The sequence below is a fragment of the Papaver somniferum genome, chromosome 4, assembly GCF_003573695.1.
Source record: "Papaver somniferum cultivar HN1 chromosome 4, ASM357369v1, whole genome shotgun sequence".
NCBI lineage: Eukaryota > Viridiplantae > Streptophyta > Magnoliopsida > Ranunculales > Papaveraceae > Papaver > Papaver somniferum.
Genome location: NC_039361.1, coordinates 116,870,439 through 116,880,211, shown reverse-complemented (window position 1 = coordinate 116,880,211; position 9,773 = coordinate 116,870,439). Strand labels below are relative to the sequence as shown.

The 9,773-nt window shown below is 35.1% G+C and overlaps 1 long non-coding RNA gene across 1 annotated transcript; it reads left to right on the top strand.

Moving 5' to 3' along the window:
* Positions 1–8,399: 8,399 nt before the first annotated feature.
* LOC113276411 lies at positions 8,400–9,527 on the top strand. Its single transcript, XR_003324374.1, has 3 exons — positions 8,400–8,654; positions 8,831–8,959; positions 9,084–9,527. It is a non-coding gene; the product is annotated as an uncharacterized LOC113276411 (long non-coding RNA).
* The last annotated feature ends 246 nt before the right edge of the window (positions 9,528–9,773 follow it).

Sequence of the window (9,773 nt, the reverse complement as noted above, 5' to 3'; positions counted from 1 at the left end):
CGTAATACTTAATCTCTATTGATTATATATATGTATTGCTTACTTTCTGAGACTTGTTCTTTGCTATTATATTTATGATGATTAGAACGGATATCTCACTTGTTCTCACAGGTTAAGCACTTAACTATTTTTATTCGTCACTGGCCAATGAGGAGTAAACTATTTGAGAATTGCAGTATTGATCCCTCCACGATTATACTTTGCGAATATACTACTAAGGACTCTGTAAGATGTTATCGAGGAATTAACTTTCCTCCTTGATTGGATAACTTACTGGGAATAAGTTCGTGAAATTTAATCTCTACGTCTGTACATGGCTAGGGAAGACATAATTCTTATGTCGATTCATATCGCATGAATTGTCCTCTTTGTTCGTAACCGGCCTAGAGAATAGTCTTTTCCGATGATTATTTTTCTCACGAAAATCTTATATCTTAGTGCGTCTAACTGTAGGATCGTTGTTTATAACTTCTTTGTTCTTAACTGGCGAGAAGAGAGAAAAATATTGGGATACAAATCTACTTTATGCATAACTGGCGAGTAAATTTGTTAATGTCCAAGAAAATCCTTCTCTTGTGATTAGAGTAAGGTCGCTCATGTTGTTCTTTAGAGAATGAACGCAAAAAAAAAAACTTTTTTTATTAAAAAAACCCAGACTTTTATTAATCACCAAAAAATGACACAAGTTGCAGGACACTAGATCCAAAAAAAAAGGACGACAATCCAAAAGTCCCATTATCCAGAAAATACAAAAAGAAACTAAGATACATTAAGTAAACCTAAAATAGATACCATCAGGGTGTTTAGTCATAAGCATATTACTAGGTTGAGAATTGAATTGCATCACCTGACCTTTAGCAAGATGAACACCTTTTTCGCAAGAAAATCAGTAGAGAAATTTACTTCTCTGTAAGCATGCTTAAACTAGAGAGATTTCAGTTTGGAACAAATCTTTATCTACCTTGACCACACAATCCAGGGAAGCTTATTGTTCGTGAAGGCCATAATCATTGTAGAAGAATCTGATTGAAGAAAAATTCTGAGGAAATGATGATCTACTGCCCATTCCAAACCATATATAATAAACATAACTTCATTAGTGAACTTTGTTGTAACACCCAGACACATCTGACAGTGCAAAAATGAATTCACCGATGTGATTCCTTATCACAAAACCAAATCCAGAAAGACCTGGATTTCCTCTGGATGCTCTTTCACAACAAATTAAAATATCAGGAGCAATTGTTAGTCGAAAGAAAACTTCTAAAACAGAGACCGTTTTGGCCTTTCTGCAAGCTATATCAAAAAAATTCGGGATTTGAAGATCATAGCTAGTATTCCACATATCTCTTTTAAGCCTTATTTCACATTCATGTACTTTGTGAATAATCCTTCTCTTAAAATTTTCAATGTCAAGTCTAGTATATTTCATCTCTCATCAACCACAGACTTACGATAACATTAAAGCTAGCTATCAACCAAAGTTCCTGAATCACAGGATTTTTGTGTGTACAAATATTTATCAAGCATTTAAAATAGAAAGGATTCAGAAAAGAAAATATACCTCCCAGCCAGTTCCAAATTATTTCAGAAAAGTCACAATGCTATAGGAGATGGTCCATAGTATCTTGATTTTTGTGACAGATGAAACATTTGGAAGCCAAATTGATACCTCTTTTCTTCAAATTCTCATCATTAGTTCAGACCCCTCTAGTAATTTTCCAGACATTACTAGCTGTAGAAGGAAGGACATAGGAGCTCCAGATCTTCTTGTACCACTTCAACTTAGGCATTTTTGTTCTGATCTTTTCAATAGCATTACAGACAGAAAACAACCATCTCCTCAATGGTCAGAAAATGATAATATCATCACCAGAATGACAAGGAGGAAGTTGATCAACAGAATAAAATTCCATCATTGTAGCCGGGATTACCTATTGATTCTCAACTATTAGATCACAGACTTTCAAATTCGGATTTTGCTTAATGAATTAATGATCAGGAAAGTATTTAATAATCGCACATTCAAGAATCCATACATCATTCCAGACTGACATTTTAGTACCAGACCCTATTCTCCATCCAGTATAATCATTAACATCTTGAATTACCCATTTAATTCCAAGCCAGATTGAGGATTGCTTGTAATAAGATATCCAATTTCCTTTCGTGTCCTTATATTTTGATAAGAAAAATCTAGCCATTTCAGTGTCTGCAGCTTGAATTTTCCAAGGAAGTTTCATCATTAGGGCTTTATTAACATCCTTTGTTTTCCTAACGCCAAGACCACCCTCTCATCAAGAAGAGTGCCAACTTGATCCCATGCCAGTGTAACACATTTTCTATCATCTTTATTTTCTGACCATATAGGAGAGCCTTTTTCGATGGAAGATCAAACTAAGCACATTGACTATGCTAAGAATGTTTACAATGAAGATGCCACCGAAATATTCCAGCGAGCCAATGCTGAAAAAAAGAGGCCTCGTAACCGTATAAGTGGTAATGGTCGTCGCGAAAATGCTAAACGGGGCCGTGGTGGTGGTAGTGGTCGTGGTCGTGGTCGTGAGTGAATGAATTTCTAGTTTGTTTCTTTATGTGTTAGACATTATGTCAAGGTTAATGGTTGAGGAAAATATTTTTTAAAGGTTTATGGGACATATATTTTCTTATTTTGGACAAATGTTGGATTTCTGGTTGTTGAATGAATGGTTTGTTTAGATATGTTAAATTTCAATAATTTATCCAGCAGGGTGTTGAATGAATGTTTCGCTTAGTTACAGTGCCGACTAAACCAGAGTCGGCAAGGTTGTAAACTGGCATACTGCTGACTCTGATAGCAGACATGGTGCAGTTACCAGGATCGTCACTTTAAGAATATTAATACCTAGCCGACTATACTTTAGTCGTCATTAGATTAAACCACTACCATGTCGACTAACAGGCAGTTGGAACTGACCTTATCTGTGTGTGAAAAAGTTAGTAGTCGTCAGGGTAAGAAAATTGCGACCTAGACGACCTGGTGTTAGTCAGCATTTTCCTAAATCACTATCGCGCCGACTAATGTTCAATGAATATGACTTTTTTCTGTGTGTTAAATTGCCAATAGTTGTCAGCTTAACAATGTTACGACCCAGCCGACTATATGTTAGTCGCCATTGTAATAAACAAATATCTTGCCGACTATATGCAGCAGAATATGTCAGGTAACAAAATTATGACCCTTACGACTAAAAATGGTCGGCATATGGGGGAAACAAAAACCTAGTCGGGAGAGTTCAAAATTCAAAATTTTACAAGTACAACTGCATTGATTAACTACCCCAACGGCCAGATTTGGGAATCATCCTATAAATACATTAGTTCTCTGTACAAAACAACACACACCTATTTACATACAGTCTCCAAAGCTCATATCATCATCTACTCTTTCTAACTCTCCAAATACCTCTACATACAACAATGGCTCATTTGATTCAAGTGAAGATTTATCCATCACCAAAGCATGGTACGCCGAAACTCAAATTAAAAATCAGTCCTCCGTAAGGGTAGATGCCGAAACCTTTTGGACAAAAATATATAACAAATATAGGCAAGATTTTGGGAATCCGAATGGAAGAAGTGTTCAACAAATCCATGATAGGCACCAAATCATCGAAACTGCGATACTTGCTTATTTAGATATCCAACATCGGATTTTGAACGCTAGCCAATTTAGCTTGTCCATTGAACAATTTGTAAGTATTTTTGTGGTTTATTTTTCGTAATCCATGTTGTTTGATCTTCCAAATTAAACACCACTAACAAAGTAAGTTTGTGTCGTGTTTTTGTAGAACAAAGTCGTGAAAGCGCGCTACTTGGAGGAAAATGGGGAAGCATTCGCATTTGATGAAAGCTATCACTTCATGGTATCCAAAATTACGGAGTATGCTCCGGAGTTCATGGTGGGTGAATTGGAATATGATTCCTCCGACGAAGATTGATGGTTTTTTAGAAGTTTTTGTGTAGATTTTGTGGGTATATCTCTATGTAAACCCTCACGAGAGTATAACTCATCCACTTGGGTCTCCTAGGGGTTCAAAGGCTTGATGCACGTGCTAAGTGCATCCATGATTCCTACGACAAGGAGTTAGATTTTATGTTTCAATCAATGTAGTAACCAATATTGCATGAATAAAGTGGATTACATCTTTCTGGATTTTTTTCTTCTGTTGGGTATAACTAAAGGTCGGCAAGGTTGTAAACTACACAGCATGCCGGCTAATCCAGGGTCGTTTTGTTCCAATATTACTTCAATACCGACTAATAAGCCGGCAGGTTGAGAAATTAATAAGATGCCGACTAGTGAAGCAGTTACAACACATCTCCTATGTCTCAAAAATAATAAAGTCGACATCGATATTTATTACAAGTATGTCGGCTACCAATAGTCGTTATCTTCCTAATTTGTCGACTCTGCCGACTTTTTATACTTTCAGAATTGAAAGTGTTGATTTTTTCTTTAATTTTGAGTATAAAATTACTCAGTAACTTTGCAATCCCCCTTTTAGAAGTGTTTGGCTTTTGTGCTTTCATTTCCGTCTTCTACAAAAGAAATTCTCAACAAAAAAAAAATCCTCAAAAATCATAACCCATAATCCATGAATTCAATATTAATAAAACCTAATTTCAGAATTTTAATCATCTAATTAACTAACTAAAATAATTAACCTAATCAATTTTTTTAGTGTAAATTAAGCAAGGGTAGATTAACCATTTTGAAAATAATTGGTTAAGGGGTATTGTGTTTTACTTCATAATGACCTGGAATTTGTCTCATTAGGTATACCCTAATTAATCTAGGTACACCCCAATCCAGCGAGGATATTTATTACAATAACTTCAACTAAATAAACTTTTTTTTTTATTATAAAGTAGATAATATTTTTTTTGCAGGAGGTCCCAGATTCAGCTAGGTATACCTAGATAACATTAATCTAGGTATACCCCAATTACCTAGCTCAGCTGGTCATCCCCATTTCCCAAAGTTTCATGCGCTCTAGGAGGTCCCAGGTTCGAGTCCCCAATGGCGTAATATTGCAGGAATTAACATGGAAGGTAGAGTTAGCTTGGCCTCCTTGTGACACAATCTCATCCCCCGCATCCGTTTCGGCTCCTTGTCTAGGTTACCCATGAGGCTCGCTGGTTGGCTATCACGGCAACCTGTTCAATTAATGTAGTAGTACGTTGTCGGTGCTTAGCTTCCAACTAGTTAATGTAATACTCTTTCTTTATGCAATAGATAGTAATAATAAAAATAATTATTACTATACATTTGTAAGAAATAAATAAAATAAAATGCAATAAATAACAATGATAAAAATAACTATTATTATACATCTGTACAAAAAAAAAGGTGTTTCATCTAAACAGATAAATTATTTGCGTGATCTCAAGTTATCTTAGCTTGAATTCTAAGCAACCCTCATTCTTGAAAATCTATAAATGAAGGGACTCGTTCAATTGAGAAATTCAATCCCTGACACTTATGTGTCCTAGTTGATTGTAAGAGTCGTCCTCTATGAACCTATCTTTTTGTGGAAAACGTAATTAGGTTTATGACTAAAATACTTCACTTAGGGATACGTGAATCCAGGTCCGACTATATTTTCCTTGATAGTTCGTGTATCCTGATCTTGCTCTTTCTTTTACCGAGGTCTTAGTGATATCTTTCAGGAGCACGATAGATAAAAATCACAAATTTTTCTTCGTCTCAGACTTTGTGATTCCTCAAGATAGATATCTGAAAACTATTCTTAATTGATTAGTTTGAGATTGTTTATTAGAGGGGGTTAATATTCCATACTTCTCAGCTGACTGAGTGTAAATGTTCCAGATTTTTGAGGTTTGCTAGCTTTGTTTATTGCAAACATATTTCCAAGCCTTGATCTATTTGGTCTAAAGGAAAATCAAACACTAGTCCAGAAAGGGCTATTAATCACGTTTTTAAATGATAGATTAATTGCGTGAATAAGGTTTTACGAACAAATTCCGTCATATAACATAAAAATAATAGGACCCATCATTTAACGCCAATAAACTGTCATTCTCAAACGTGATAAATTACAAGGTGTGTGATTTAACGTTAAACCATTAAATAACGGAATAAATCCGTAAAATCTTTCAAGTTTAAATACGCCCACCACTAATATTCTATTACACACCCAAGAATAGCTAACCACATATTAATGCCACGTTTTTATTAGTTGAAAATGGTTAGCCACCTGCTTAGTTGCCACTAGTCTGTTACATACGGTGCGATATAGGTCCCATATCGGTCTTATTCCGATAAACCCAAAACCAAAAGAGATGGTTTCCTTTTTTTCTATCGATAATCAAGGGATTCTGAGATTTTTTTGTTAAATGGGGATTCTGAAATTACTCTACAAACTTATCTCAATCTTTTTTGTTCGACTAACCTAAGAGGAGGAGAAGAATGTATCAAATTCATCTATAGTTCATAAGAAGAAGAAGGTATCGAGTAAGTTTCCGATCCTTTTCATTTCTGAATCTAGATCTTGCTTAAGTTTCTGTCTGGTACCAAAAAAAAATTGATTTTGGGAAACCAAAATTATACCAAAAATAAATAAAATAAGATGCAAAGATATTTCTTTGATAAATTTGTTTAGGTTAAAAGAATGATTGAGTTTAGTTCTATTGCATGAATGGGTTTCTAAATCTGTTTTCAGAATTGCTCAGACCTAGTTGTTGTTTTTTTTTATTAGGGAAATTGGTTAGAGAAGGTCTACTTTGCTTGATTTGGTGGATTTTATATCTTGGTGCCTAATTATGGACTCTGTAATCTGTTGATTTTGTTCTTTATTTATGTTTCATTATTGAATTTTTTTATCCAAATCTAGGTTATAACTACATGGACACTGCCTTGCCAAGTTGCCTTTCCACTCTAGCTTTATTGAAATTGAGTGATCTTATAAGATTAGGAAGAGAAGCAATAGTAAAATGATATGAAATTCCGGTAATCTTGTGAGTTGACAGTAGGAGTGTGTGCTATGCTAGGTGTATGTGGAAGGAGAGTAAGTGTAAACAGAAGGATGTAATTGCACTACTTGCAACGGTATCTAACACCGGAATCTGGAGTGTTGCAAGCATTACATAAGAACTCGTTATTTTAAACGATAACTGTTTTGATTGAAAGCCTACCTAGTTAATAAGATATCAGACTGGGTAAAGTGCGTTTCTGTTGTTTTTCTTTGGCAGGAAAACTCTTGCGCACTGAAGCATCTCTGTTTCTCTGTCGGATTTAACTTGATTTCTCTGTTTAGATATATATCCAGGCTTATTTATAGCCAGGAAAGTTGATGTACATTATCCGGTGTACCAGTAGTCAACTTGTGAATTACTGGTATCGGCCGTGGTGCGTAATATTGCACGTCCTAGTGATTAATTCAGTCTGATGAACTAACTGATGAATAAACTATTCAGAAACTAGTACTGACTCCACCGTCGGAGAAGGAAGGAATAAGTACTGCATTAATTTAATTATACAGTTCTGTATGTCATTGTTAACACTTGGCCAAATAGCATATTTTCCTTGCCCCTTGGATACTTGATAGTTTCAGCAAAATGAGTGCAAACTTGTATAACGCATTATGACTGCAGAATTTTAATTGCCAACTAAAGTGATTTGCATACTTTAGTCATGCATATATGACTGTAGTTGAAGTAAGAGTATGGCTGAGTCTCCGTTCTTTGCTTATTCACATTATTTTTGTGTTTTGGGCTTTGTCAATGCCAACACAAGCTTGCCTGTTAGAGTACGTTTGGTTTAGCTTGCATGTTTACTATGTGGAATGATGCAGTATTTTGTGCTTGTGCACACAAATGTCGGGTGCGATTGTTTTAGTTGCCTATTCAATGCAGTAGGACGACTGTCTCTTAGCAGCACTTCGGCGAACTCACAACTTTACACTTGCGTCTTCTTTTAGTGTTGATTACTTTTATTTGCATGGCACTAACAGCTTTGGCCACCTTCTTTACATGTCTTCTTTTAGTTTTGATTTCTTTTATTTGCATAGCACCAACAGCTTTGGCCACCTTCTTTACAAGACGTACAATATTACATGAAATGACTAGGCAACATTGTAACATCATTACTTCAGTTAACTCATCAATGTTATGGAGCTTGTTTTTGTGCTTTTAATTTCGTACTTGGACTTCCTTTACAGTTTTATTTTCTGATAATGATTCTTTTGATCCCTTGTGCTAGGTTGATAAAGATGTGCTGGTGGAACTAACTAAAGCCTAAGACAGAAGGGCATAGATATGTGTGTTGCTGCCTTAGACAGGCATGACATAGATATGCGTGTTTTTGCTTTGGCAAGTCATTTTTTCTTTTTGGTTTAGAGTTTCTTTTTGCTATTGCTATCTTTGCATACTAGGATCTGATCCTAGTATTGTATCAGGTACTTCAGATGCAATTTATAATTAGCATCGTTGATGCAGGTGAATGATACACTTGGTACATAAGCTGTAGGCAAATGCTTCGATAATGATGTTGCAGTTGCAGTTGCAGTTATTTTGGGAACTAACTGGAAAAAATGCAGTATATGTAGACCATTCCTAAGAGGCATGGTCTCCTACCTAAATCAAGAGAGATGGTATGTAGCCTTCGCTGTTATCACTTTATCCTAATCCGAATATGCTTATTCTTCTTTAAGTGATCAGTTTGGTACATAAGCTAGAGGTAAAGCATGGACCTCTTTTTTTCTTTATTTACAATTAACTGTTGTATTTTCAGTGCTTTTAAATGTCGTATCCTTCATTAATGCAACAGATTTTGAGAAGAAATTTCTGGGATGTATTTGGGAGATATTGTACGTAGAGTCCTCTGCAAAATGGCTGAAGAAGCTGATTTTTTTGGTGATGGTGTTCCACCAAAACTTAAGATTCGATTTATTTTGAGGTATACCATCCATTTCACCTTTAATAAAATTATTTTTTTACTCAGTTCTGCGTTTGCCTACCGCTTCTTAGATTTTGCTTGAATTCTTGGTAAACAAACGCTGAATGAAATGTGAATTATGTAGGACTCCAGAAATGTCTGCCATTCCCATATTTGAGAGTGGTTAGGAGAAAATTGGAGAACATGTTTGTTTGTTCCCTCATGAAGTTGAACTCTTTACTCATTTTCCTATCAACAGCACTTTCGTTGTACCGGTTACACTTGCATATATTGATACTCTAAAGCTGCTAATTGGTGACAATTATGACTGCATAATCCAAGAGTGATGTTGTGCGATGGAGATGATGTCTTGGGGATGTTTGAAGACTGTGACATGATTAAGTCGCCAAAAGGTTATGTAATTCCTGTAGGAGAGTGACCAAGTTAGAGTGCAAGGTGACAGTTGATTGATTACAATTTTAGTTTCCAATATGCAACTATGGATTGCTATTTATCTTTCGATTTATATTCAAATATTTTATTTTCTTGAAAAAATAATTAATAAAGTTGATTTTAGATCCAGTTAAAATCATAATTTTGTTTTATGAATTTGGGCGAATTTCAAATACACCAAACCGAGACCAGATTTCAATTTCACTAAATCGGAATACCTACCTGAATCAGTAGTCAGAAAATAGCGGAATATTCATTTATTTTTATGGAAATGCCTCGATTATAACAGGTCTTAACTGGTATTGTATTTACCTACAATAACCGTGATATTTAATGACATATTATGTAAGTGATTTTAAGTCGCAAATTTTATTCGTCATAT